The sequence below is a fragment of the Ornithodoros turicata genome, chromosome 7, assembly GCF_037126465.1.
Source record: "Ornithodoros turicata isolate Travis chromosome 7, ASM3712646v1, whole genome shotgun sequence".
Lineage (NCBI taxonomy): Eukaryota > Metazoa > Arthropoda > Arachnida > Ixodida > Argasidae > Ornithodoros > Ornithodoros turicata.
The window spans coordinates 25,720,944-25,748,472 of NC_088207.1; the positions used below are offsets into that span (position 1 = coordinate 25,720,944).

General features: G+C 46.9%; 2 protein-coding genes across 6 annotated transcripts in view; one reads left to right on the forward strand and one right to left on the reverse strand.

The window, feature by feature from the left end:
- The window catches only part of LOC135400693 (uncharacterized), a 57,408-nt gene extending 45,389 nt beyond the window's left edge, over nt 1–12,019 (reverse strand). For 2 of the 3 annotated variants that reach the window (XM_064632536.1, XM_064632532.1), the window contains exon 1: nt 11,772–12,019. The gene's annotated coding sequence lies outside the window, so the exon portion shown is untranslated. The remainder of the gene's footprint in view (nt 1–11,771) is intronic. The other variant, XM_064632538.1, reaches the window with a different exon arrangement.
- Nucleotides 1–27,529, forward strand: part of LOC135400691 (excitatory amino acid transporter-like) — an 86,155-nt gene that overhangs the window by 26,672 nt on the left and 31,954 nt on the right. The gene's annotated exons all lie outside the window — the stretch shown is intronic.

The following is a 27,529-nucleotide window of genomic DNA, read 5'->3' on the forward strand; positions in this document are numbered from 1 at the left end:
TGTTAACAAAAAGATCGGTTACTTCTGTCTGGAATGTAAACACCTGCAAAAAATGAGCGAATTTGTGTAGTCCTTTTTCTTGTCATCTGTGCGGTAGCGCTTCGCAGGATTATTCTGTCAAATGTAAGTCCACATCCTATTTCTTTATTCATTCGTCTTGATATACGCAAAATATGGGAATTCTTGGTTACCCGGTGTTTGACAGAAAAAATAATGAATCCGACGATATGCACGGGGCAAGACACGACAATTTAATGTAATTTAAGTTTAGTGCAATTTAAATTTAATGTGATTTAGAAACTGATAAGTCAACCATTAGGTAGCTTTATGCTTGTTCCTCAGATATTTCTTTTTTGCATATTACCTAGTATGTTCCAGCAAATTTTTCCGTTTCCTGGGATATTTCCAGTAAAGCAGAAGCGCGCTCAAAAGCGAGCGACCAGCGACACATCAGACTGGCGGTGCCTCGTTTGCAAAGGACGGTGGAAGGAAATAGCACCTGGTTCTGTGCGGTTTTATTGCACATCATGTGGGCGGTGTGCTCGAGGGGCTGTGAAAGTGCTCGGATTCAAAAAACTAATTTGTATAGTTCATTACCACGACGTGTCTCATCTTCCCCACCCGATGTCTCGTCTTGCCTCGAGGGTTGAGGCAAGATGAGACAATCTGCATATTTGAATTTTTTCTCCTGTGTTTTTTTTTAGAACCGGCTACATCCGTTCTGATTTTCATATCAGAAGCTCTAGACCTGTCGGAACGTGCCAATGGCTAGTTTCTTTTTTCTTTTTTTGCACGCAAAAATAAAAACTCCATATTCAATTGCAAATTTCTGTCTCATCTTGCCCCATCTTACCCTACATATAGTAGTGTGAAACTTACACCAGAGGGGTAAGTGCCAGAGGACAAGACATTTACACCCGAAAGGAAGAGAGAAATTTACTGTCTGCAATGTTGAAAGATTGCTATAGAGCAGACAACTCCGCCTGAGTCGTCACATAAGCAACCAGTAAAGCGAGAACAAGCAGCACGTATAGGAAGAAATACACAGAACGGAATGAGTTTAAAAAAAAAGAAAAAAGCGCTTCCGCAGCACGAAGCTAAAAAGCGTGCTTTGAAACGATGACGCGTCAGAAAGTGCTGCCGGATGCATAAAGAACAGTAGGCCGTCGTAAAACCTGAGCGAACATAAAAGTTGTCAGCGAGCAATACGTCACAAACTCCGCTACGCGTTGCGTTTGCCTATATCCGCACATTCGTCCTCGTTCGTGGTATCACATTACTATAATAAGCAGACGGTGAAACGGCAGAAAAGAGCCTCGCAAGGCGAGGAAAGCGGTGTCAGTTTCGATCCCAGCCAATCAAGAGGCGTAAAAATGTGAAAGGTGCAAAATTTTGAGTATAAATAAACCTCGATACAAATTTACTATTAAAATATCGATGCATACAGGGTACCGATACAGGGTATCGAGGAAAGTACCCATTTTTCCTAACGACTACCAGCCGCCTACAATGCAGATAGCCGTCGCAATGTCAAAGTCCGCCTGCACCCCAAGAAAAAAAAAGGGTGTGAAAAGGTGGTAATTTCTATAGTTACCACCTAGGTTAACATATAGCGTCTGATAAAGGGTGTAAAAGGGTGGTAAAAGCAATTATCATATATCCAAATTGCTACAAAAAGGCGTACGCCCCCCTCGCTCACCGAATCAGAAGCGGTAACCCTATCGTTCGCAGGTAGGACTTCGCAACATTGTAGACAGAACATATGCGACAACTATTACCTCTTCAAATGTGTAACTGTTCCGCCCCTTTTTTCTATAAGAGTGTGGGGCACGCTAAACCTGATAAACGCCCCCCTTTGTTTCCAAGACCTCACACGACCACGCCGGCGAAAATTTCACCTGTTGAACGCTTATACGTGCCCGCCGGCAACTTACACCTAACTTGCAATTTATTGGCTTGCGTAACTGCGACATGTAAAGGTCGTAAACACAACAGTATTCTCATTTTATTTACCCGCAACAACACATGTACACAGGTTCACAATTTTTTTTAGGTGCGGATTCGTCACAGAGCGTGGGCTACAAGAGTAAAAGAGTAAAAGTAAAAGAGTAAAGACATGACGTCGCGCGTCTAGGTTACCCCAAATACCATACGCGGGACTGTCTCGTGAGGTCGTGATCTATATAGGAGTGTGCTTTCTATACAGCAATGCGAATAAATTTCCAGTTTTTCAATTTTTCGAACACCCCGTGTCGACTAACTCGGCACCGCGGTCCAGTAATATTCCATATGCATCAAGAACTCGAACAAGGCCGCGATATGCGTGTATGGGTTGAGGTCGTCCCCTTTATGACTCACGAAAGTCTACTGGATTTGCGTAGAAATCGTTACTGCAGCTTAGAAAAATTACAAAGGCCGTCAGTGTTGATGTCGTAAAATTTCCGAATCGAGCTGCAGGCACGCGCTCGCCTGAGTTAACTGGTATAATAATTGTTTATCAAAAGCTGCGCTTAGAGTAGATTTATGCGTATGGTGAGTTCGCTTGACACTTGTTTGGCTACATGTTGCACGTGCCGCAGCGTAGAACCCCTGAGGGTAATTTCCACCACTTGGGGTTCTGTAGAGTACGTGCACCTGTAACCCCCTATACACACGCTGCTGAATGCAACGATCTACCTCTTCTACATTGCTACATGTGGTTTCTCCTTCCAAGAACGCGCCGTTCATGTTAAGTCCTCTCCATCCAAAACCTGCTTCCGCGGTTGCGAGCTGGCTCAACTGCGCGCAGTTCTCCGGCGGAGAAGGTGGGGTTGGCTTCCCATTGCTAGGCGACGCAGCCGCGCAGGACCCAAGATGGCGGTCTCGCTCGCCGGCGTGGCTCAGTGTCGCTACTCTGCTCCCTATTTAGTGACTCTAGTTGATCCCGTTGATCGCGACATGTCTTTGGATTTCTCGAACGGATCAATATGAAGACTTGGGAGAGACAGGCTGTATTGTGAGTCAGGAAAGGTGACACAGACACATACACACAGAGGAAAAGCGAGAAAATGTAATTCATTGACTAGACACGCGCACTTCCTAATACTTCAACCTATCGTGACTTCCAGATACGCAAGTTGACAAAATATTGATACTCGTATGCAGATATAAAAATCGATCAAATATCTATATTGACATCGATACACTCATCAATAGAATATCGGTATTTTAAAAAGATTGAGGAAATTGGGGAAAATATAATTCCATCTCTACAGCGTACAGTTGAGAGAATGTGAAAAAAGGTGGTGGGGGTGGTGGTGGTGGTGATGGTGAAAGGACTTGCCGTTGTCGGCCTCACGTATGTGGGCAACGTAACGACCTGACCTGGTATCCTGAGCTTTTGATAGATCGTTGACGAATCCAACGTTCACAAATCAGTGCATGGGCTACAAAAGTAAAAGAGTAAAGGCATGACGTCACGCTCCCTCATTACGCCAAACAACACGAGCGCGACTGTCACGTGATCTATATAGGTAAGTGCATTCTACAGCCATGGGAATATTCGAATCTTTCGAACACCGCGGTCGAGTAACCGCGGTCGATTCGAATTCTTGTGTGTTCGTTCTGGTTGCATTCTGGATTCATCTCTCTGTCTAATCCAGTGGTTGTGTCAAGCAAAAAAAAAAAAAAAGAACTTTGGCAATCAGATGCAAGAATGCGTAGTAATATTCCTGCATCAAGAACTCGAACATGGCCGCGACATGCGTGTATGAGTTGAACTCGACCCCATTATGTCTCATGAAAGTGTTGCGTGGAAATCGTTAGCGCAGTATAGAAAAATTACAAAGGCGTCAGACATATACGCCGTAAATTTTCCGAAACGTGCTGGCAGGCAGGCCCTATACGTGCTCGCCTGAGCTATATCGGAACAGTATGACAATGAAGAAGTGTTTATCGAAAGCTGTACTTTTAGCTTGCTAATAATAAGAATTTCGAGCAGATTTACGCGTAAGGAGAGTGAGTTCGCCCACACTTGACACTTGTGTGGCTACATGTTGCACGTGCCGCAAGGCAGAACCAATAGACGAGTTCAGAAAATCCCAGAGTGCTTAGCGCCGCTTTGAACTGTGGGAGTTTACTAATACGAAAGAAACGGTGTCCTCCAAACTGTTCCGATTTCTTCCCTACCGGTCCGTTGTCTACGACGTGTCAAGGTCAGCGAAAGCGAAATGTAAAGGATTATTCTTCGTTCCCCCGCTCAGCAAGCGCCCAGGATGCAATGCGTGCACAAAGAGCACTGGGATTTTCGGAACTCGTCTATTCGGGTAATTTCCACCACCTGGGGTGCTGTAGCGTGCACCTGTAACTCCTGTAACCTTCTACACGCGCTACTCAAAGGAACGATATACCCCACATCGCTACCGCCCTCGGCCGGAATGGAACAGAACTTCACCACATACCACGGTTAAGGCCAACCACTGCAACGATCCTGTTATCACTCCAGCTGAGACTTAATCGCGAGCAAGTCTTACGAGGGGCAGGCGTATACGTTAAGATGGGCACGTGACACACCGAGCGTGACGTATGATGCGTATCGCACGAAAGGCAATCGTGCACGTGCAGTGTCACGTGCCCTTCTAGACGAGTGTCCCGCACCTCGTTAGATTGTTAGATGCGCATACGATTAAGCCCCAAGGAAAGGACGAGGCGTACGCCTTCTTGTAACACATTTGTCGAACGGGCTGTCTTCAATGTTCATTGAAACCAATGGCCATTGAATATGCGCGTGGCGCCCCCAAGCGTGTAATGTGGCAACCTGTCATGAGGCACTAGGTCCAACCCGGGTTTGAATCCGGGTGTCGGATGTGCTGTCTGGGTGTCCCGCCCAAAACGCACTATCCCCCTCCCCCCACCCCCACGAGCAACATCAACGCCACCTTGATACAGAAGGCCTGCTCAATGCCCCCTCTCCCTCCTTCGCTACGCGGAACACATAACGTCAGAACTCGTCTGCTACGGCGATTCGCCGTTCTGCGAATTCGAGAACTGGCGAATGATTGCAGTTAACTTGGCAAATTTGAGCCTGTTGACTAAAAGTGCAACACGCTTTCCAGAAAATTAGTATTGAGAAAACTGTGGGACAGTTTTGCACTTCTTTCTCTTCTTTTTATTTTCTCTGTCTCTCTCTCTCTCTCATTTAGTACGCGGGGACGTTCCCAACTCGCAGACGGACGTGGCTGTCCATGCGGCCGACGGTGGCTCGTCTCCATGGCTACGACCGCTGAAGGCACGTTCGCGATTGGCTAAGAGGCCGTTGAAAACACGATCCTGATTGGCTGACTATTATTGTTGATACGTCATGTCGACGAGTTTAAGCAGGCTTTCTCTGTCTAGGTGATGTTTGCAACATGCCGTCACGCCGGCCAGGCAGTATGCTCGGATGTAGCACCCCACCACCGATACCGTTTGGGAAGTCTCTAGATGGCGCTGTTTGGTTGACTGGGGCATGACATAACTCAGGAGTACCGAGGCCAGAAACGGAAGACGTAGTGGTATCCGTAGTATCAGAAGAAGAAAGAGGAGGATACTGCCCTTTCTCCTCTGCGTAAACACTTATTTGATTACCTCTATGTAAACGTTTCCTCCAAGCACGGAAGTACAGCGCGCAGCCTTACTGTCAGGCTTCATAAACAGCAGACTTAAAATAAATTTGCGGAGCAATAAAACGTTTTTCTAGTGGGCTTGAACAGAACAGTGAACTCTTTCAATTCCGTGTTAACGCCGCGAAGCAAGGGAACGTTATGGAACTATTCAAAAAATCTACCTCAGCAAATGTACAGAATGCTTTGCTCTTCACAATCATTATAACATCAACACTATGTCCGCAATGTACTCTAAAAGAGAAGAATCTAATTCGCCTTAGTTGTTCATCACAACACCCGTAGCTATTAAGACGGCGTGAAGTACGGTCGCAAGTCCTCACAAACGGTGCGGACAGCGTTTTTTTCGCGAACGGAATAACTTTACAAAATCTGTCTCGTCCAGTTGAAAGGCGGTTAGCCGCTTGTGTGATCGCCCAAGCGAAAAATCCTTCCGCCATCTTTCTTTGGCAGCTTCAACGACAGCGAGTCGTTAGAAATAACGGAACGAGGAACATTATCGACGCTTTGCTGTGGTTGCAATCTGCTATCGCGCTCGTTACGAGGCCTTACGTGTTGTGATGTCACCGCACAGAACGAACTATGAAACCTTGCCTATGAAACCACTGACCATGCGAACACACTCGTTAGGCGGACGACCAGTGGCGTCACTAGGGGGGTGCGGTCCGCACCGGGTGATGCGACAGAAGGGAGTGACGTGCTGCACCAGTACCGCCTCCTCCTCTCTTTTTCTGTAGCGAGGTGACGCCAAAAACGCCATAAGAAGCCCTTGTGATTTGTTTCTGCGTACGATATGATACTGTTATTCATCGTGTATCGCCTCGGCTGGAAAGGGACACATTATTGCGAGGGGGGTGACGGATCTCCTGCACCGGGTGACGCATACCCTAGTGACGCCACTGCAGACGACACCGTTGGTCGATACACGAGCGAGAGATTAACGAAAAAAGTGCGTCAGGCGTCACGTGATACGTGTCCGTGTAACGAGAGCCCCGCCCCTCGTTAGCTCGCGAGCGGTGGAAGTGATTAAACCCCCGAGAGAACGATGTCGTTCGGGATTACGGTTGGCTATAGATGGGCGCGTGTTATGCGGTGAAGTTCTGTTTTTAGGTTGTAAGAGCGTGTTATGTCATGGTGAAGTTCTGTTCTAACAGTGCACTAACGGAGGCGGAGCGAAACCGCGCGGTGCACTGTGGGAGTTTGTCGTCCGCGCGTGTCTTCCACGGGCAGTACCCTAGTCACACGCGCAGTCTTCAATCATCACTGCAACACATTGCCATTGAACATGCGTGTAGCGCCACCTAGCGTGTAATGTGTAAACTTCTAAAACAAGCATTGCAACTAACGATCTTTGAGAAGTTGGAGCGTTAAACGCTTGATGGCGCTACGCGCATGTTAAATGCCCATTGGTCTCAATGATGATTCAAGGTTCCCATGTGACACGGGTATTATTCTCTGCGCAGACGTGGTACAGCGGCATGAGCTTTCTTTTCGAACTGATCAGTCCACAGCACTGAAGGAAATTTCAATTTTTCTCAAATTTACCCACAGTTTGAGTTTGACTCGGGAGCGCCACCGAGTTGAAAGGGAGATGCCGAAAAAGGTATGAGCTTTCGCACACCTCAACGATTCGGTTTAATACTGTTGTCGGTGAACAACACATCAACTTTACCTCAACAGATAATGCTGTCCCGATTCAGTTGCAACATATCCAACAAGGAACGCGGCGTGGTGTGACAACGACGACTGCTGACAATCACGCGGTGCGAGGTATACAACACCAATATTTAGCGTAGAGAAGATACGCGGTAAAAAACAAGCAAATATTTGTAATGTCAAAACAAATACCGATTCATATTTAATAGAAACGATGTTATGCGAAAGAGTAATCCACAGGCTATCAACAGCTTTGCCCAGGAGAGTGTACGTGACAGAACGTATTTCCCGTAATTCAGTAGGCTCTCGTAGTCAGGGGCGGATCTAGAGGGGAGGGTCCGGATGTCCTGACCCCTCCTCAATTTCTGTCCTCACATAGTGTTAAATAGACCCTAGATGGCGTATCCAGCATGGCTGGTCCGCCTCCTCAGAAAAATCCTGGATCCGCCCCTGCTCGTGTACGACAGATGGCACCATGAGTTTTGCAAGTCGTCTATACTGAGGTCTGATTTCAGCCTGCTATTACGTATGCAGCAATGGACTGATGTCCATGTTGTGGATTGTGGATGTGTGTATGTTATTGGCGGATAAAATGCGGATATCCGCTTGAGCCGTGGAGTTAGAGTTTTCTCCGCGTGCATGCAAGGACGTTTTATTTCTATCCGCAAACCAGGATGTCGCGCGGATATATACGCGGAATAACCGCATCCGCGCACAACACTGGCAGTGACGAAACTCGATACGAATGTGAAATCGAAGTGTCAATACATTCCCTTATTCCTTATTGAGCGGAGTTCGAACACTCCGCACAAGCAAAAAGAACCCGCGCAAGGGAACGCGCACAGCGAAATATAAGGGTTAGATAACGGGAAACCTAAAGTGCGGCAAAACAGAGGGAAGTATATCCAATCTTCCTATATATTCACCATATGGGCTTGCGTCACAACTCTCAATTGCCCTCAGCTGGAACGTCGTTTGGGCCGAGATTATACTTTGGCACCGCTTGTGTGCGAAGCAGACGTTGCGCAAACGAACCGTTAAATTCAATTCTCGTCAACTTATTGAATTGCCCCAATATTGAAATTCCTCCCGTCATGTCTGCCGTTCATTATGTCGTCTGTTATGGGGAATCTCGTGTTACAATCTACGGAGAAGGGAAACCATTTTTTATTCGACTTCCGGGAAGCATAGAGTAAAGTTTCTTCCGTTGTTTCTGGAAGGTGGTCCGTTGATGTGCTCACAGATCGAAGACGTCCGACAGGCGGTATTTTCGTACAATAAATGGGCTTTATTTACATAGTTATTTACATAACTATATACAAGACGATACTATAGCGACTGAAGTCACGGGGCTTTCGCCTCGTCTTCATCAAATCGTTGCGGCGTCCACACACGGATTTTCGTGTGTCCTCCGCTTAAAACGGTGACATTTGAGACACAACCCCCGCCAGCAAACACCAATCCCAGAAGCCCGGTTCAAACGTCTCCAACGCATGGTTGGCCTAGTTTGAATTTAGACCGAACCAGGCACCTCCTAATTGTTCGCCTACTACTCGGTATTTATGGGTAACGGACCAAGCTGTCAACCGTGCCCCATGGACAGTGCATCTTCCTTGGCCCACTGTACTGATTTGTTGCCAGCGAGCATCTGGCCGCGAAGAACCCCTGAGGTGTCAAGTGTCCCCCGTACAACGTACCTTCCCCGAATCTCTGTCGGGTGGCTATTCCCCTGAGTTGGAAATGTACAATATTATCGAGGTTTCTAAAAAGTACAACACATAGTTATGTCGGTTTTAGGACATCTCCACGTTTTTTTTTTTTTTTTTTTTTCTTCTAAATCAACCTACCAGCCACGAAATGTTCGACACTTTATCGGTGTCTCTTTTTTTCATTCCGATTGTTTCTCTGAAGGAAAAGCGTATGAACGAAATTCTTGCTAGTATTTTTTATTCTCTCTCTCTCACTCTGCTTGAGGAATGCCGATCCACCTCGGATTCGGTATTTGCAGCCGTGTTTCTATAGCAAGCCGCAGTTATGCTGCCTCGTCGGGTCGTTTCATTTCGTGGGTTCAGAGAAAAGCGACACATTTCTTTGCGTTGGCTATCACCTGTTACGATGCTGACGGAGCGAACTATGGTGCTTTTACTAAGATAAAATTGCGGATAGACACAGGCGAGCTGGTGGATGAACTCCATAACGGCAAACCTAAGCGGGGTTGTCTATGTGTTTTTGCACCGCTCAGGTTAGCCGTTGTGGTGTTATTACTACAAATGCCATTCTGCACGCCTAAGACAGAGCTTCACCGCACAACACGCTCTTGGGCGGCCGTCATGTCGAATAACGTCTTCTCTCCCCTGTTTTGTTGAAAGAGGGAGGCATACGTCCGTTTGTGACGCTTACGTTGATTGCCACAGAAAGGCGTACGCCCCACACTCTTAGAAATGAACTTCACCGCATAGCACGCCCCTATAGCCAACCATTATCGCGAATGATATCATTATCTGCCCTGATTTGTTGGAAACGGGAGGCGTACGCCTTTTTTGTGACACTTATGCTGTTCATAATAGTCACAAAAAAGGCGTATGCCTCCCGCTTTCAACGAATCAAGGCAGATAGCGATATCATTCGAGATAATGGTTGGCTAGGAGCGTGCTCTGCGGTGAAGTTCATTTTTAAGAGTGCACGCTTTCCATGAATCAGAAGTGATAACGGTATCATTCTGTGGCATTGGTTGGCCTTCAGCGTGCTATGTGGTGAAGTACTGTTTCAAGAGCACACTGAGAAGCCTTGGTAAGCCGATCGTCTGATCTCTGATGGGTCCGCTTTGGCGAAAACAGGTAAGGTTACAAGAAGCAGCATGAAAACGTCTGCGGTTATAGAACGCAGGAAGATAGCATAGTGACAACACATGGTTGAAAAGCGCGAAAGAGAAACAAGAAACGCGTAGTACTATACATAAGGAGGCAGAACAGCACTCCACTAGCAACTTGTACTATCCCGCCTTGATTGTTTTACATGTTCCTCGTTTCCCTTTCGTGTTTTTCCATGATAAGGATTCTAGCCGACCCGCCCATCAGCTTTCTCTAGAATCTTAAAACAGAACGTCACCACGTGACACACTGTGGGCCAACTATAGCGCGAAATGGTACTACTACCACTCCTCAATTGGGGAAAGCGCCGGGTGTACACTCTTAAAAATGAACTTCACCGCATAGCATGCTCCTAACCAACCATTATATCAAATGATATAGTTATCTGCCCTGATTTGTTGAAAACGGGAGACGTACGCCTTTTCTGTGACAATTATGAACAGCATAAGTGTCACAAAAAAGGCGTACGCCTCCCGTTTTCAACAAACCAGGGCAGATAACGATATCATTCGAGATTATGGTTGGCTAGGAGCGTGCTATGCAGTGAAGTTCATTTTTAAGAGTGTACGCCTTTTTGTTAACAATTTGTTAAAAATTAACGTGATTGCGTAGATGTCACAAAAAAAAAGCGCACGCTTCTGATTTCCAACAAGTCAAGGAAGAGTTGTCTGGGATTATGTTTGGCTATACACTCTTAAAAATGAACTTCACCGCATAGCACGCTCTTAGCCAACCATCATCTTGAATGATATCGTTATCTGCCCTGATTTGGTGGAAACGGGAGGCGTACGCCTTTTCTGTGACACTTATGCTGTTCATAATTGTCACAGAAAAGGCGTACGCCTCCCGTTTTCAACAAATCAGGACAGATAACGATATCATTCGCGATAATGGTTGGCTAGGAACGTGCTATGCGGTGAAGTCCATTTTTAAGAGTGTAGAAGCATTAAATGTCACAAGTTTACACCCCCCCCCCGCCACCGCACCCCCCACTGTGGGACCGCTACTGTCCTGAAACACACAAAGTGGCTTTCATCGCCTGGGATCCCCCACGTGCCATCTTAAGACCTACCGTTCAGAGTCTAATCCTCTTCCACATGAAGCTAAAAGCGCAGCTAGTGACCATCCGGAACCCTGGCATGTCTATCCCTAGCACCCCTACTTCCACCCCTGCCACGTGCATCACATACTATATTACCCTGTTGCACCACAATCGCAACGTGACGGAGATAACAATGCAGAAGATCGATCTCCGCTTCCGGCCTACCAATAGAACATAACACAAATCATAGCCGTATACGGATGATCCTCTGGCTGCGCAAAGAGTCAACTTCCAATATCCAACGAAATCAACGAAACAATTTACCCACCCACCCAACCCACCCACTCACCCAACCACGAACCCAACCCAAACAATTTACAGCGTGTGGGCAGCTAAAACAAAACCACACTTCAATACTTCCAAATAACGTCATGAAACGACGTCGAAATAGATTTAGTGGAGAGTGCAATACTTTGATATTGCTCGTCGGCTGTAAAGCACACTGACAGTGCGCTAAAATATCAAAAACACGAGAAAGAAAAGGGCAAAGGGCACGCGGCTCACCATTTACGAATTGCTTCTTCGAGACGAAATCCATAACGTTGGTCCCAAAAGAAAAATATGATTCACTTTCTCACGCCAACATCGAGACAGCGGACAAAAAAAATCTCGCACAAACGCACAACCCTTCTTCTTTCCACAAGGAACAGGAACCTCGTTATCTGTTAGAGCACAAACCTGTAACGCGCTCTCAATACACGAAAGCGCCCGCAGCGACTGCGACCCGATGCGCGCTAGCAGCCCAACTGTGTGTTGCCCAGGGAGCTTCAAGTTGGGTGCTACTGCCGTTGCTAAGAGCGACCGCTGGGTGGAGCTAGCTGCTTCACCTTTTAATGAGTTATTCGTTCCGGAGGGGGCTCAGGCGTCCAACGATGGCCCTTATTTTTTTTGTCGTACTTTATCTCTCATTTTTGTATCTGTCTAGAGGCGAGCACTGCGTGTTATGAACCACAATGTCGTCTGCTTCTTTTTTCCTCCTCCGGTGCTTGGTCGGTTGACGTGACATGCTTGTAGCTTTTTTCTTGGTTGTCCGACGTGTGCGCCAAATTATATAAGGGAAGAGGAAGACAGGGGTTGCGAATATAACGGTTCTCGTGGAAGGATCAGTTGAGTTCGGATTACTGCCGCCGGAAGAAAAAGTGTTATGTGTCTCGCGCGTGCGGCAAGCTGATCGCGTGTGGTTGGAAGAAAATCGCGGTTTTCGGTTTCGGCGAATCTCACTTTCAGTTTGGCGTCCGAAGGCGAGTTTGAAAGGTGATCGGTACTTGATGCTTTCGGACGAGTGATGGGTATAGAAGCGGTGAAATCGGGTGACATTGTATGTGATTGAGCCTCAAAGAATTACGCAATTAAAGTGGCGCAAACTTACCGGAGCTTGAAGTGAATGAACAAGGGGACGAACAAACGAACGTCCTCTTGTCTTCACCCCAAACTCAGAGATATGATGCCTACGACGACGTATGTTTCTGTTTTCAAGTTGTCATTGTCTGAACATTGCTGCGCCACCAGCACTATTTTTTTATGGGACTGCGTTGCAGAGTCCGTTGCAGGCTACCGAATAATAATGGTGTGGTACCGTGATGTTACACGCGAGGTTTGTCTGCCCACTGTGGTGACATGTTGCACGTGCCGCAGGGTAGGACTGCGGATAATTTGGACCACCTGGGGTTCTTGTGACGTGCGCCGGAAATGACGTGTGCCGACGCGAGCGACTTCTATAGGGTGCGATGTCGGCGTAGGAGAGCGAGGAGGAAAGCACGTGCCCAGAAGATGTCGACACTGGAAGAAACGATGAAAGAAAACGGCAGAAAACGTAAAGGAGGACGCTCAAAGCAATGCTGCCTAGCAGACGACACGAGCAGACGAACGTCACGGAAGAAGGATTGGGGAATATTATGTGGCGAATGGCCAGAATCTTCCCGAGGAGCAGGGCATACGCGGGAAGACGGTGAGGTAAAGCTTACATGGTCACGTGTGCCCTCAACTAACCGTGACGTCGTTCTTGTTCTGACCGCGTCTTCTCGGACATGACGACCGGCAAAGTCAATATACGGTAGCTGGAAGAGACAATAAACAGTTCGTAGAGGTACTGCTCTGAATAGACCTCTACCCGAGAGACGCCATCATGACGTCGGCAGAGAGACTGAAACCGAAACAAATCGGAAGTGGAGGGTTGGGTTCCACGAATGGGCACTTGTTCGCTGCCTCCTATTGACCGAAAAGTAGGACCGAAGGTCGCGTCCCTTTCAGGGACCATCGTGATCCCCTCAAGACCGTGGCTTTTGGGCGCGACCTTGTTTGCCCCTGGCTTCGAGCATAGTTCAACTCTATCAAATTGGTGGCGCTGTCGAACAGTATGACGTCATTTATTTACAAACAGGGAGAGGTCTATTCACTAGAATAAAACCAACTGAAAATACAGCGTGGGAGAAGCAACTTACGAGATTGTCCGTACACTACGTTGCATTACTATATTGCATATTTTTATTCATGCAACAGGCGAGAATTAATGTTGGGGTGGCGTGGCTGTTCCAAGCACTCAGAAATTCAGGTAGTTGTACAATAGGAGTCCCATGCTACGCCTTTCGCGATCAATATTGCCCGGCATCAACGTGTTCTGCAATAATGTAAGATGACATTCTATTAACGAAGTGGTATTGGGCCCTTGTCTTCTCGTTACGCGGCCAGGGTATTTGAGCTTTATTTTATCTGTCCTCGCAATGAGTCGTCTGAGTCAAACATACGCTCAGAGCTCTTCTCCGCTATGAGAATAGACCTCTTCCTGTTTGTAAACAAATGCCATCATAGTGTTCGACAGCGCCACCAATTTCGTAGAGTTGAACTACGCTCAAAGCTAGGAGTGAACAAGGTCGCGCGCGAAAGTCGCGGTCTAGATGGGATTACGATGGTCCCTGAAAGGGACGCGCCCTTCGGTCCTACTTTTCGTTCAATAGGAGGCAGCGAACAAGTGTCCATTCGTGGAACCCAGCCCTCCCCTTCCGATTTGTTTCGGTTTCAGTCTGTCTACCAACGTCATGATGACGTTACTCGGGTAGAGGTCTATTCAAAAGCGTCAATTTTACGACGCGCAACCCAACTCCCACACACGTGCATAACTGGGTCGTAAAACCGCAGGACCTAAAACAGCAGATGATGTCTCTGCTTCTTATTACGCTGTCCAAGGTTACCCCCAAGTCGTGAAATGGTACGAAGCGAGGGATACGTCAACGGACCTCATGACATCAAGAAGGTACTCGGTGGGTGGCCAGCCGCCTAGCGGCAAGCAGTGTTCCACTCTATGACTGCGTGCGTGCTGAAGTAGCCGACAAAATGCGTAGAGTTGAGACAACATTTTCATATTTCTCTTCTGTTCCCAACCAAGAGACTCCTTTTAAAAAAAAAAAATCACCGGGTGTCCTTAATATGGCTTTGACGCTCTGATATTTGCGATTCATTATATGATGAACGCATTGTAACTGCAGGAGTATTCAGAAAATAAAGTACTTTCCCGTACACGTCGTGGGTTGGCGGGACACAAATCTTTGAACAAACTTCGATGTCGGGCTCTTATTATTGTAGAAGAGAGCCTTGACCATTCCCATTGGTTCTCGTAAGCACGTGACCTCTCCCGCGGGTGCCTCACTGGCGCCGATGGCTATTCCGACAACGGCGAGCCCTTTCACCACCACCACCACCACCACCACCATCACCACCTCCTCCTATTCCGCGATGCCGCAGTCGGTTCTGTTTCGGTTTTCGGGGCGCCCGTCTTTTTACCTGTCTATTGCTCCGTTTCCTGTAAAATTCGCAAGACAGGATGACATCGATGCCAATTACCGTCCATTACATTTACCCACCATAACTAGCGGCAAAACGTCACAAACCCTCAAATTTCGTGGCCGCCGTCGTACTCTGCAGGGATCTTCGAATACAATTTTTGACACTGCATCCCTCTAAATATTAGCCAGGGGATTGACGCAGTCTGCACTCTAAGAAAAAAGGAGTAGTACTATTAGTCCCTTTACTGAAATGTATGCAAAGTTCGGGGACCATTTGCGCTGGTGTAGAATAAATTTTAGGGCCAGGGTAATAAAATGGGGAGTAGGTGCAATCTATAGGAGACTTGAAGAAAAATCCCAGAATGCTTAGCGCCGCTTTGAACTATGGGAGCTGTGAAAGGAACGGGTGGCCTCCAAGCTGTTTCGATGTCTCCCCTACCTGTCCATTGTCCACAACGTGCTAATGTCAGCGAAAGCGAAACGTGAAGGAATATTCTGCGTTCCCCCACTGCGTTTCTTTTCTTTTCTTTTTTTCTTCTTCTTTTTTAAAAATGGAATAGCATGCCAACCTTGGTCTGGCAGGCCTTTTAATAAATGCATATCCCCACCACCACCACAACACACACACACACACACTGAGCAAGCGCCCAGAATGCAATGCGTGCGCAAAGAGCACTGGGATTTTCTGAAGTCGCCTACTTTCTTTCTCACACTGTAGTTGCCGTGAGCCCAATCTTCTGGACGTTCATCTTCACACTGGTATAGCTTTCATGTTCTCCTCTTTCGCCTCCGTCGAGAGCCGCCTCCAATCCTTTTCACTTTCTGCCATCACATGAACATTACTATTTCGCTTCGTTCCGAGTTATAGCGTCCCCCTTCCACGCGCTTGTCTATTGATGACATGTCCTTTTCTCAACTTTCCACTTCGACTTCGAGAAAATCTAGAAAATTCTCAACTTCCTCTTTGCCTTCGGGGATACCTCCCGCGTACTTGCGATTGTAGTCTAAAATCACGTATTTTGGTATGACCTTGCGCAACACGATCATCAGCATGACTCCGTATCCTTTCGGGTCGACATCAAAGACCCCGTAGACTTCGTATCCACCAGCAATGGTGTAGAGTATCGCCCCTGGAGATGAAGCTCCCCATTCATCATCTCACAATAAAGTTGTTGTTGTTTGTTAACGCATGTATCAACAACAACAACAACAGATATATTCTGAGGATGAAGTGTATGATCAGAAGTGTGAGGTATCAGATTCGAATATTTCTCCCAGCATCCTTAATGGGACCAGTTAATTCATCTCCTCATGTGCTCCGCACTACGTAAATTTACTAAGTACAGTCTACTCTATGCAGTCTTGTCGTACACTCCATTACTGGAAAGGACAACACAAGCGCCCGTGTTGTCTTAACGCGATCTCACCTACAAGAGCACGATATCATTCTGAGGGGTGCTATATATGCTGCGAAGCTCTCTTTTTTGAGCTTATGCGCTAAGCAAGTTCGTAGCGCAAAGGAATTTTCTGTTTATACGTTTCGTGTGATTAAATAACGAAGCTTTAGGCAATTAAGGATGATGGCTTCGGGCAAAATAAAAGGATGACAATGAGGACTGAACATGGGTGTGGGATAGCATGAAAGACATGCGACGGGAACAAAAGGCGGTAATGGATGTCAGCTGTGGTGGAGTGAACCTCTCTCTAACGATATCAATATATGACGCATGAACATTTCGTTTTCCTGATTATGATTTTTCGAGCAGTGTTTTATTGTTAGCCTGATGCGAGTCTGAAGGATGATGATGATGATTGGAGTTTTTATGGCGCACAAGAGTTGGGACTAACACCCGACGTTGGCATCCAAATCAAATGCCAAAAAATCAACAAGTCACGAGAAAGTCACGTTTAAATGTGGCTCCTCATATTGTAAGATTTTTTGTTGTTGCAATTCTTCGTTGTATGGCATTGTTGTATGGCATGCATTCAGCTTGAAGGGCACGAGTTTCTCTCGGAGTGCACGTGGTGTCTCTATACAAAGCAAGCGCGAACTAAGTCATAATAACAAATCACATTCCGCACAGGATTGCGACATTGACTTTCAGACGATGCAAATCTTGGGATGAAGACTTTTCTTTCCGCGGTGGACTGGGAACGCGAATGAAGACACGAAAACGACTAAAAATCGTGACGTCATTTGTGTGCACCACTAATACAAAGAAGCATACTAACCCCCATATCTCCTATTCCTTCCTGCTGTCCTCTCTCCACCTGTCCACCTTTGTACGCCGCTCATAACCACAGTTGCTTCGCGGCGTTAACACGGAATTTAAAAACAAAAAACAAACGGTAGTAGGCCGAAACTAAAACAGAAACCAACATGAGCCAGTAACGGAGGCGGTAGCGGAAAGAAAAAAAAAGAAAAAAAAAGAAGATCCCGTTACCTTTCTCTAGTCAAGGTAACGGCATCTTACGTCCTGCGAGGAGAATTATTTGCACTTTTAGCGCCCTTTTGACACGCACGTATACACCCGCATAAATAGCTGCCATAAGCACTCCTGCAAGGCCCCAGAAACCTCGCCCGAATGGCACGCGTCCTTGGCAACCAACCGACGGCCGGCCAGCGCATGTTTCTGTTTAAGCGTTACATCCAGAACGACGAGCTACCATTATTCCGCGCTAATTCGGCCGTTAACAAAATCCAGACTCTGGTGCGTACACTTCATTATGGAAGCTGAGGGCCTCCTATTAGTGCTCCCCGGACACAACAGCGGCTACCGTTGTCGGGGGCCGCATTCCCCCGGGCTATATGGATATAGAGAATTCGTACAAATGCACCGACATTCCCACGGGAGCACTTCTTGAGTTTCTGTTGCGGTCTATAGAATGCGTACGTATATAAGGTCACATCCGCAGGAATTCGGGCTGAGTGTGGGACGGGATAGCCCTCCCTTTTTCCCTACTTTGCGGAATCGAAACGCGTTCGCAATCGACGTGCGAAGGATATCGGAATTTTGAGTGTGTCGACGATGCGTGAAACGGAATACAGTGCTAAAAGAGAACATCGCCGCCTATCACGCTGCTAGCAAGCCAACGTCTCAACAACAACAACTTTATTTTGGCTTTGGAGAGTGGGGAGGTTCATCGCCACAGGCGATACTCTACCCCATTGCTGGTTGGAATGTGGGGAATAAAATAACGAGCCCCGTCACAATAACGATCGAAGTCCGATGGTGTCCAGAAATGTCAGAAGAGCTTTGAGCGCAGAGCCTTGCTGGGCTGGATTAGGCCAGGGACCAAGCAATTTCGATAGGGAGAAGGGGCGAGAGTCCAGCTGACGAAGAGACAAGGAGAGTGTGGTTCGGGAAGGTTGGTAGTGGGAGCAATATAGAAGAATATGCTCCAGAGTCCAGATCCTCAAGCACGCCACAGTGGCAGCAGGTGGGAGAGTCAACTTGTCTCATGCGGTACCGCCACTGAGCTGTAAAGGCCACATCGAGGCGCATTCGGTGGATTAATGCAGCATCTTGACGAGAGGTGTTTCGTGGCATGCGGAAAGCGAGCGTTGGATCAACTGTGTTCAACATAGAGGGGGGAAGAATGTCGGTTGTCCATTGGCGGGAAGCCAGGGGTGTCACTAGGCGTCGAAGAATTGAATGGCGGTCTCCTCTCAGCAGAACAATACTGGTCCATTTCCGATACGAGAGTGCTGCTTCTGCGGCGCTGTCGGCCTGCTCGTTCCCCACGACACCACAATGGGCTGGAACCCACTGGACAACTAGCCTGTGGCCTGCTGCGTAGATAGTATGGTAAGCCATTAACACATCTGTGACTAGGGGTGCGGATGGGCCTCGTATGCCGGAATTTTCAATTGCTTGAAGTGCAGATTTGGAGTCTGTGAAGACTGCCCATTCCCGCGGTGTAAAATCAGCGATGTGTTGTAGAAAGAAAAGGATGGCATAGAGTTCTGCAGCTGTGGAAGAGGTTGGATGTGAAAGGCGTCTTCCGTGCACTACGCCTTCGGATGGTATGACGAATGCTGAGGCGGACTTGTTGTTTCGGGATGCGCCATCGGTATATGCTGCCGTAAACGTAGAAAACTTCTCGTCTACCAGAGCATGAATATGTGATCGGAGGACTTGAGGGGGGACCTTATCTCTTCTTTCCAGAAGGTTAGGAAGGCGTACAAAAGTGGGCGGTACCGGTAGAGACCAGGGGGCTTCCGGTGGTATAGTGTCCTTAGTTATGAAGCCAGTGAGAGTCTGGCGTGTCCTCTGCGCTACTCGATAGAAGTCGCTTTCAGGGCGGTATCGAATTTTCCTCAGGAGCGGGTGGCGGGGAATGTGAGAACGCAAACGGAGGAAGTGCCGAGCCGTTTCACGTTCACGGAGAACCTCAATCGGGAGCTCACCAGCTTCAGCCAGTACTTGCCGTGTTTCAGCCATTCTTGGAACTCCGAGGCATCGACGAAGGCTTCGAGCGAACAGGGACCGAAGTGTATTTAATGAAGTTGTTGATATCTTGTGCAGAATAGGAAGGCTGTAAAGCACAGTCGCCCTCACCAATGCCGCGTGAACCGCGAGCAGGGAACGCTGATCACAGCCCCATCCTAAGCCAACCAGGTTGAATTGCGGGGAGCCATCGCTGCACTTTAGTTTCAAGGTGTTTAATGTGCCGAGCCCAGCGCAAGTCCGAGTCGATCACCACGCCAAGGATGCGGTGGAAGCGTACCGGCTCAAGCTTCTTTGTACCAAGCCAAAGAGGGAATTTGGCCATAGCTTTGCGCGTGAAAGAGAGCTCGACACACTTTTCTGGTGAAAGGTCCATCCCAAGGTGCATGAGGTACGTATGGATATTATTTAAAGCGAGCTGCAGGCGGCGCTGTATGGCTGGGCGTGATTTTCCTACTGTCCAAAGGGCGACGTCATCTGCATACACGGAAAACGACACTTTACGAGGAATTACTGATTGTAGGTCGGCCATCACCACGTTAAATAGTGTCGGGCTGAGAATGCTTCCTTGTGAAACAGGATGCTGAGGGCTTTGGCCTTGGGACGTACGGACAGCGAAAGTTCGGTCCGTAAGGAAGTCTTGGAGCCAGATGAAGGGCCGACCGGATACCCCAAACGGCGTGCAACACACAAATGTACTAGACGGTATCATATGCGCGCTTGATGTCGAGGAAAACCGATAGGACGATCCGTAGATGGGCACGACCATGTTGAACTGTAGAGACTATAGGTCGAGAACTGGATCCATGGAGCTTCGGTGGCAACGAAATCCAGCCATTTCGTGACGTCTCAACTGACACCAGCCAACGTCTCAAATGACACCGTTCTCTCCACAAATTTGTTGAGAACTGGTGTACGCCTTTTTATGACCCATATGCAGTTACGTTAATTGTCACAAAAGGAGTACGCCCTGCGCTTTCCACAAATCGAGATTGATAACGGTATATCATGCTGTGCAATTGTTGACCTTCAGAGCGTTATCTGGTGAGGTTCCGTTTTAAGGGTGTACCTCTAAAATGTCAGTTGTTTATCGACGGATATCTGCTGGGAAAATATCGTTATTTTATACATCGACGCAAACAAATTGATAAACCATTGATATTTCCGAAGCGTATCAGTTGGGCAAATCTTATTAGCTTTAGTAGATCTGCTATTAGTTCTGAGTCCCTAACGGCGAGTGTAATATGGATCTCGATGGCAGGCTCGAAAACACGATATACTAGTCGCCTGATTCCTTTCAAGTCCACTCTCAACGCAGGATTTCACTACATAATCAGCTCACAACCAACTGTCGGTTTAAAATGGCACTATTTACTGACGTCCTCCCTTCTGTGACACTTTCCCAGTTTCGTTTTTGTCCCAAAAAGAGTACGGCTCGCCCTTTCCACAACACGGGGGAAAGGGGGGAGCAAATTATGGTTTGCTCGGAGCGTGCTATGCGGTGAAGTTCTGTGAAGCCGGTATATCGTCACCACCAATTTTCTTCTCTTTTTTTTATTCCCGTGGTAGAGCCGCGAAGCAACTATGCCGATGAGCGCCGTACAGATGTGGACAGATGTAGAGAGGACATCCAGTGTGTGTGTAAGAAGAGGGAAAGAATGGTGCCCACCCCCGTACCACACGAAGTATCACAGGAGGGAGCACCGATAGCAAAAGAGACAGCTAAGAGAAAAAGAAGATACTGGAGTACAGGACAGAACATAGATAGACTTGAAATAGGAAAAATGTGGAAGTGACCCCTACCAACAATCCAACGGAACCACAACCAGGGGAAAAGACTCGGCAAACAACGGCTTTAATTTTCTTCGCTTCTCAAATAATACAACAAGTGCCATAAAGGTACAACGGTACAAATGTTGGGTCATCTTCCCTCCGGTTATCGTCCGGTTATATAAACCTAGGTACACCTTGGAGTGGACATGTCCGCCTCGGCCATAGAGAGGACAGTAGGAACAATCGGTGTAGAGAGGACAGTAGGAACAGGCCGGGGCAGGAGGTGTTAGTATGCGTCCTGTGCCGACTTCAGGGGAGCTGCGCCGACTATCGTCTGGAGAGTCGGCCAGAAAACCAGGGAGAAATTTTAGACAGAACAGCCAGTGGTAGGATTCGAACCTATCACCTACCAGTCTCCAGCACGACCGTATAGCTACCACCAATGACCGCATGCTTTTACACTCAGCCATGCCGCTGGTATATACCACCAGCACCACCGTCACCTCTGTTGTAAGGGTGTACCCCGCACCACACTTGTAGCGGAAAATCAATTACATTTTACATTACCTCCCACTTGATTATTGCGTTGCTGCTTTGCCCTGCCCTGTCTCTTTCTGTTGCGCCCGTTTTAATTGCCTGACGGTTTTCCTGAGAACGAAGATTGTGCAATGTAAGCGGAGGACCCTCGACTCGAATGACGCTTAATCGGAACGGTGTATAGTCTGACTTATGTTCTCAAGTTTCTGACAGCGTTCGTATTCATCCAAGATGCGACAAAGGAACTCGAGCTGAAAAGGGAAAAAAAAAAAAAAAAAAGATTCCCGCAAGACTGTAATGAGGGCCGGCGGCATTGCGTTGCCTCATTACCTTGGCGCAACAACACAAACAGCTGACTGCGCTTAATTTTGAAAAGTCTTCGATACAAGTATTGCTCGTAAGTTTCGTGGAAGAGCTTTATATCTATATACTAGGCGGGGGAAATAATCAGTCCAAAGAAATAAAATAAACGACTCAGAAAAGGGATCGCGTAAACAGAAACGAAAGTCATAAGGGGGGGGGGGGGGGGTGAGGTCTGGAAGGCGCATTCATACTCATTATTTAAACTGCGTTTCTCTCGGAAAATTCGATTTAAACGGCTTCCAGACGATGATGAAGGCTATATATACTCTCAGAAGCCAGGGGCCTCAAACTGAAATCGAGTCGCTGACCGCATTGTCCTTAGAGCGTATCATGGAGGGCCGCACAGGAAAGGAAATTAAGGAATGACCGTAATTACCGTAAGATACCCTAAAATACCGTAGAGTAAAAATATACACAAAGAACAGGAACGGTGTAGTTATCGCGTAGCGGGACGGTACAAGAGTGTGCTGGGAAATTCCACTTGGCACTCCAAGATAAATAAATATGCTGTTTTTCCAAATGGCATAACTGAAAACATGGAAGTCGTTTCGAGAAAAATACGTAGTTCTTCACAAACGCTTATAACATTTTTCAGGAGCGCTGAAATTATCTCCTGTCTACACAATGCATTGTCGCCCTTGTTTAAGCTTTCAGCTCTGAGATGGAAATGGAAAAATCAGAGAAAAACAGCAACCCGATTTTATGGACATTGGATGGTTTCGACTTTGCGGCCTAATTATAACTCCAAAAAACTTAAAATGCAATGGCCCTTCTTCATAACAGTTGCACCTCCATCTTTTTTCTTCTTTCTACTTCTCTTTGTTCGTTTTTAACTTACCGCGCGGACGACATCCCGAGAGGCAATACTGCTTCTATAAGCTTGTAAACTTAGTCATCATCATCATCCATTCATCTATGTTGTTGTTGTTGTTGTAAACTTAGTGCGAGTATTAAGATGAGCCAAGCTGAATCTTCACACTGATTAAGTGTTAGTTTGGTCGCAGTGCTATTTCAGCATCGTTCACGTTGTGCAGGTTGCTGTGACCATAACTTGCTGTTCAGGTTCATGAGTCACATGCACCGCTCACATACGTATGTGCTGCCTGACATGAACAGGGTCAGCACGACGCCAGGCAAAGGTAAAAAGTAATGCCTGAAAATCTGGTTTCATTCCTGATTCTTCATTACATTTTTTTTTTAGAATGCGTGTTCTCTCTGGTCGGTGGTCAACGGCCCTCGGTACACAGAATAGCTGATTGCGGGACGCGTGTTTTAGACCCCTGCTCTAAACGGAAATGGTATGCTGGTGACGACGTCAATATTACCTCCTGGGTACGTCAGTATTACCTCAATTTGGCTCACTGGAGTGCTGGTACGTTGCTTGGAGAGGATCGTGCAGCCTGGACCGACTTCATGGGAAACTGTGCCGACGTTTACTTTGCAACGTACGAAGAAAACCCGGAATAAACGCTTATAGACAGGACAATTCGTAATGATCAGCAGCGGTCACGGATAAGTTACTTCTAAAACAAAAAGATGACGGTGGCTGTGCTCTGAATCATACCTGGGTAAATTACTTCTAAAATGTAATTAAATTAATTACTCATTACTCCAGCTAGAATTTAATTAAATTACATTACTCTTTACTGCAATCGAAATGTAATGAAATCACATTACAATTAGTACTACGAAAAAGTAATGACATTACAAAGTCAGCACTGCGAGCTTAATCGTAACGATGTTGAGGATGTGGAAATTCATTGTGGACGTTGGAATTCTTTTAACTCGCCAGTCGGCAACTCTCTTACTGCCAAGTGCCAACACAGAACACATACTCGATTCTTTGGTGAAAAGTAATGAGTAATGTCATTAAAATTACTGCCCAAATGTAATTAACTTACATTACAAATTACATAACGTCAAAAGTAATGCATTACATTACTAACTACCACAAAAAGTAATTCATTACTGTAATGACATTACTGCCCAGGTATGCTCTGAATCACAGGCGTTGGGGTGTGACGTATATACGGGACATGTTACCCATGATAGTTTATCCGTGAAGTCATTTTGACTCGTTTCGTGACGCCCTATACGTGAACCGCTTTGGTGAATGTCATTGCTAGCGCGGGTGCCTTCTTATTCGTTCGTTGTCTGTGAAGTCAGTAAAGTTGGTTCTGCAAATTCAAGAACACGCAAATGATTGCACCTAACTTAGAACCTGCAGACCTGAATCCGTTGACAAAAAGTGCAACACGCTTTCCAGAAAATCAGTCTTGAGAAAGATATGGGACTGCTTTACGCTTTATTTTAAAGTTTTCCCACTTACCACTTTCAATCACTACTCGCAGACGACGGTGGTTCGTCTCCATGACTACGACCGCTGAAAGCACGTACGTGATTGCCTACGGCCGTTGAAAACACGATCCCGATTGGTTGACTCTTAGTTGTTACGTCACGTCGACGAGTAAGCAGGCTTTCTGTATAGGTGGTGTTGGAAGTGCTCAGATATTAAGTAAACGGATTTTAAAGATCAACCCTGCTTCCGCAGAAATTCCGGCGGCGTGACGTCACTTCTCAAGCGCACGAGTGAGAGCGCTGCGCTCAGAGGAGCAAAGGCGTGGGAAAGCGCAGCATTCCTTTTCTCATGGTCGCGCCCTCATTGGTTCTTAGGGAGTGACGTTTTCTCGTTTTTCCGGAGAGGGAATTCGGGCATACTCTCAACATCTGGCGTCTGCCCTTGTCATGTATTCCGTCGAATAACAGTCAAACTACGTATACGTCGCTATTTTGCGTGGGATTTTCAATACCGTGGTTACGGTATCGCTGAACCGCGTACAACGAGGAATAAAATGACACTATAATTTTGAAATCGACAAGAACGGATGTGAGCGTCCTTTTTTACCAATGTTCTAAAAGTTAGTTAATTACAACCTTATCGGATTAATTCTGCACGATCTAAGAGGGCACTTGTTTTTTACGACTGCTAATAAATCAGCTGTGGTTTCATTCATATTTCTTTCATTTGTCTGCCTTTTTTTTGTGCGTCTCAGCTGGAAGACCCTGAACATTCTGGTCCTGCACTAATACGTGAACCAGCGGGTAGCCAGAAAGGGGGGGGCTCGGTGGTTACCCCCTCGTACCCCTTTGGTAGTGCATTTAAGAACGGGAAAAATAGGGTGAAATATCCCTCGTGCAAAGTTCCCGTATAGAACCCCTCCAGAAGAACCCGTTTTCTGGCACTGCCGCTGCAGCCGACGGTATTCCGCCGACACGGCTCCGAAGACAGAAGCCTCGATACACAGACTTTTTCCCTCGTCATTTTTAACCGCCAAACCAGAGGGTGTCGGGCAAAATTGAAAACATGTTGCCGAGAGTTCATTTCGTATTCCAACAGCAGCTCGTATTGAACGATGGCTTCGCGTCGGCCAATATGAAGACAGAAAAGAAAAAAAAATTAAAAGTTCCAGAAGCCACGCAAAAGACGTCGGCCTGGTAAAGTTTTCAACAGAATCCCAATGCCTTGAGCGATATGCAACCCTCTGTATGGGAAATGCAAATTGGGGTTGCTAAGTTACAGGTACGTGCTCCTGCCTCGAGAGGGCGCTGTTCCACTTTTCCTCGTATTTTCTTTGTGCCCCTTTTGACTGCGGCGAATCAATGCGTCGGTTTCGTGGGAAGAAGTTGCGTACATTCACTCATAAGTTTCTCATCTTCCTTCGAGGCACCAGACAGACTTAGAGAAAGTTTTGAGTCAAATTTGGCAAACGAGGTAGCGAATGCCTTTGGGAATAAGGGCGGTGCGCTCGTCTGACGAGAACCAGAACGGTAGAATTCGTAATGAGGAGTTGCAAATTGTCGCTGCTTTGCTTTTTTGTGCGGCTATTAATGTGAACCCCGCGCGGCTCAGTGCGGCGTTTGGTTGATTGCTTAGTGCTGGAGAGTTAGTGCTATTGGTTACGTCGGGGAATGCTTCGAGTGATGAAATAAATAATAGCAATATAGGGTAAATACACAAATCTTTTGAAGCGCTGAAATTCTATCGCGTTGTATTAGATGCGTAAAGAACAAAGACTTTATGTTAATGTGAGAAGGCGTTACCACAGCTGATTCAGAGACACGGTAAGTACACTGTTAAAACAGGACTTCACCACATAGCACGCTCCTAGCCAACCAGCATTCCGGATGATATCATTCTGTGCATGGATTTGTTGAAAATGGGAGGAGGCGCCTACCTGGTACAGATTATCTTGTCCCAGAGAGGCGCCTCCCTCTCCTTGAACAGATCATGACACGGAATGATATCATTCGATATGATGGTTGGCTAGGAGCGTGCTATGCGGTGAAGTTCATTTCTAAGAGTGTACGCCTATACACTGTTAAAACAGAACTTCACCACATAGCACGCTCCTAGCCAACCATCATCTCGAATGATATCGTTATCTGTCCTGATTTGCTGAAAACGGGAGGCGTACGCCATTTTTGTGACAATTATGAACAGCATAAGTGTCACAAAAAGGCGTACGCCTACCGTTTTGAACAAATCAGGGCACATAGCGATATCATCCGAGTTTATTGTTGGCTAAGGGCGTGCTATGCGGTGAAGTTCATTTTTAAGAGTGTAGTACGGAAACGTTGATAGTGCAGGCGACGAAGAGGCGGGACGTGTGGCTCCTCCACTGTGACGGCATTTTGGAGAGTCCACTTGTCGCAAGCGAAGTCCACTTGTCCAGCAGTGAAAGCGACCCACTGAGTCGCATCCGACGATTTCTACGCGTAATATGAGACAAGTGTATGGAAATCGTGTTGCCCTGTGTTAACAACATTACAACTTCCTTGCGAGTACAGATCCCGACAAAAGTTTACGGAACACCAGAACGACGTGTTTCTTGATCGGAGCGACACCCTGGCAGCGAACGGGAGTGGACACACTTACTGAGAGGTGTATAGAGTATACCCAGTCACCCGTTTGTAAGTTTATCTGCTCCTGTTTGCAGCAACGACGGTATCGCTCACCTGACTACACCTCTACGGTGTTCCGTAAACTTTTGTCGGGACCTGTACGTACTCAACACCGCAAATTGATGGAGTATGACCAAGTTATGTTCCCCGGCATAATCTCTCGTAGCCAAGCCAGATCAGGCTGTCGAACGTCACTCCGTAAATCCTTCGTTTTAAAGTTGCATAAAGGTCACGCTTCTCCGTACATGGCTGATATTTTTTTCAGTGGCCTTTTGAAAAGTTAACTAACGCAGTGATAAGACAGCAAATATTCGGGTCTCTCCTCATCGACCGCTTGATTAATTGAGGAGGGTTTTGAGCAACCCTAAATGTCACTTCACCGCTCCTCTAAAAGTAC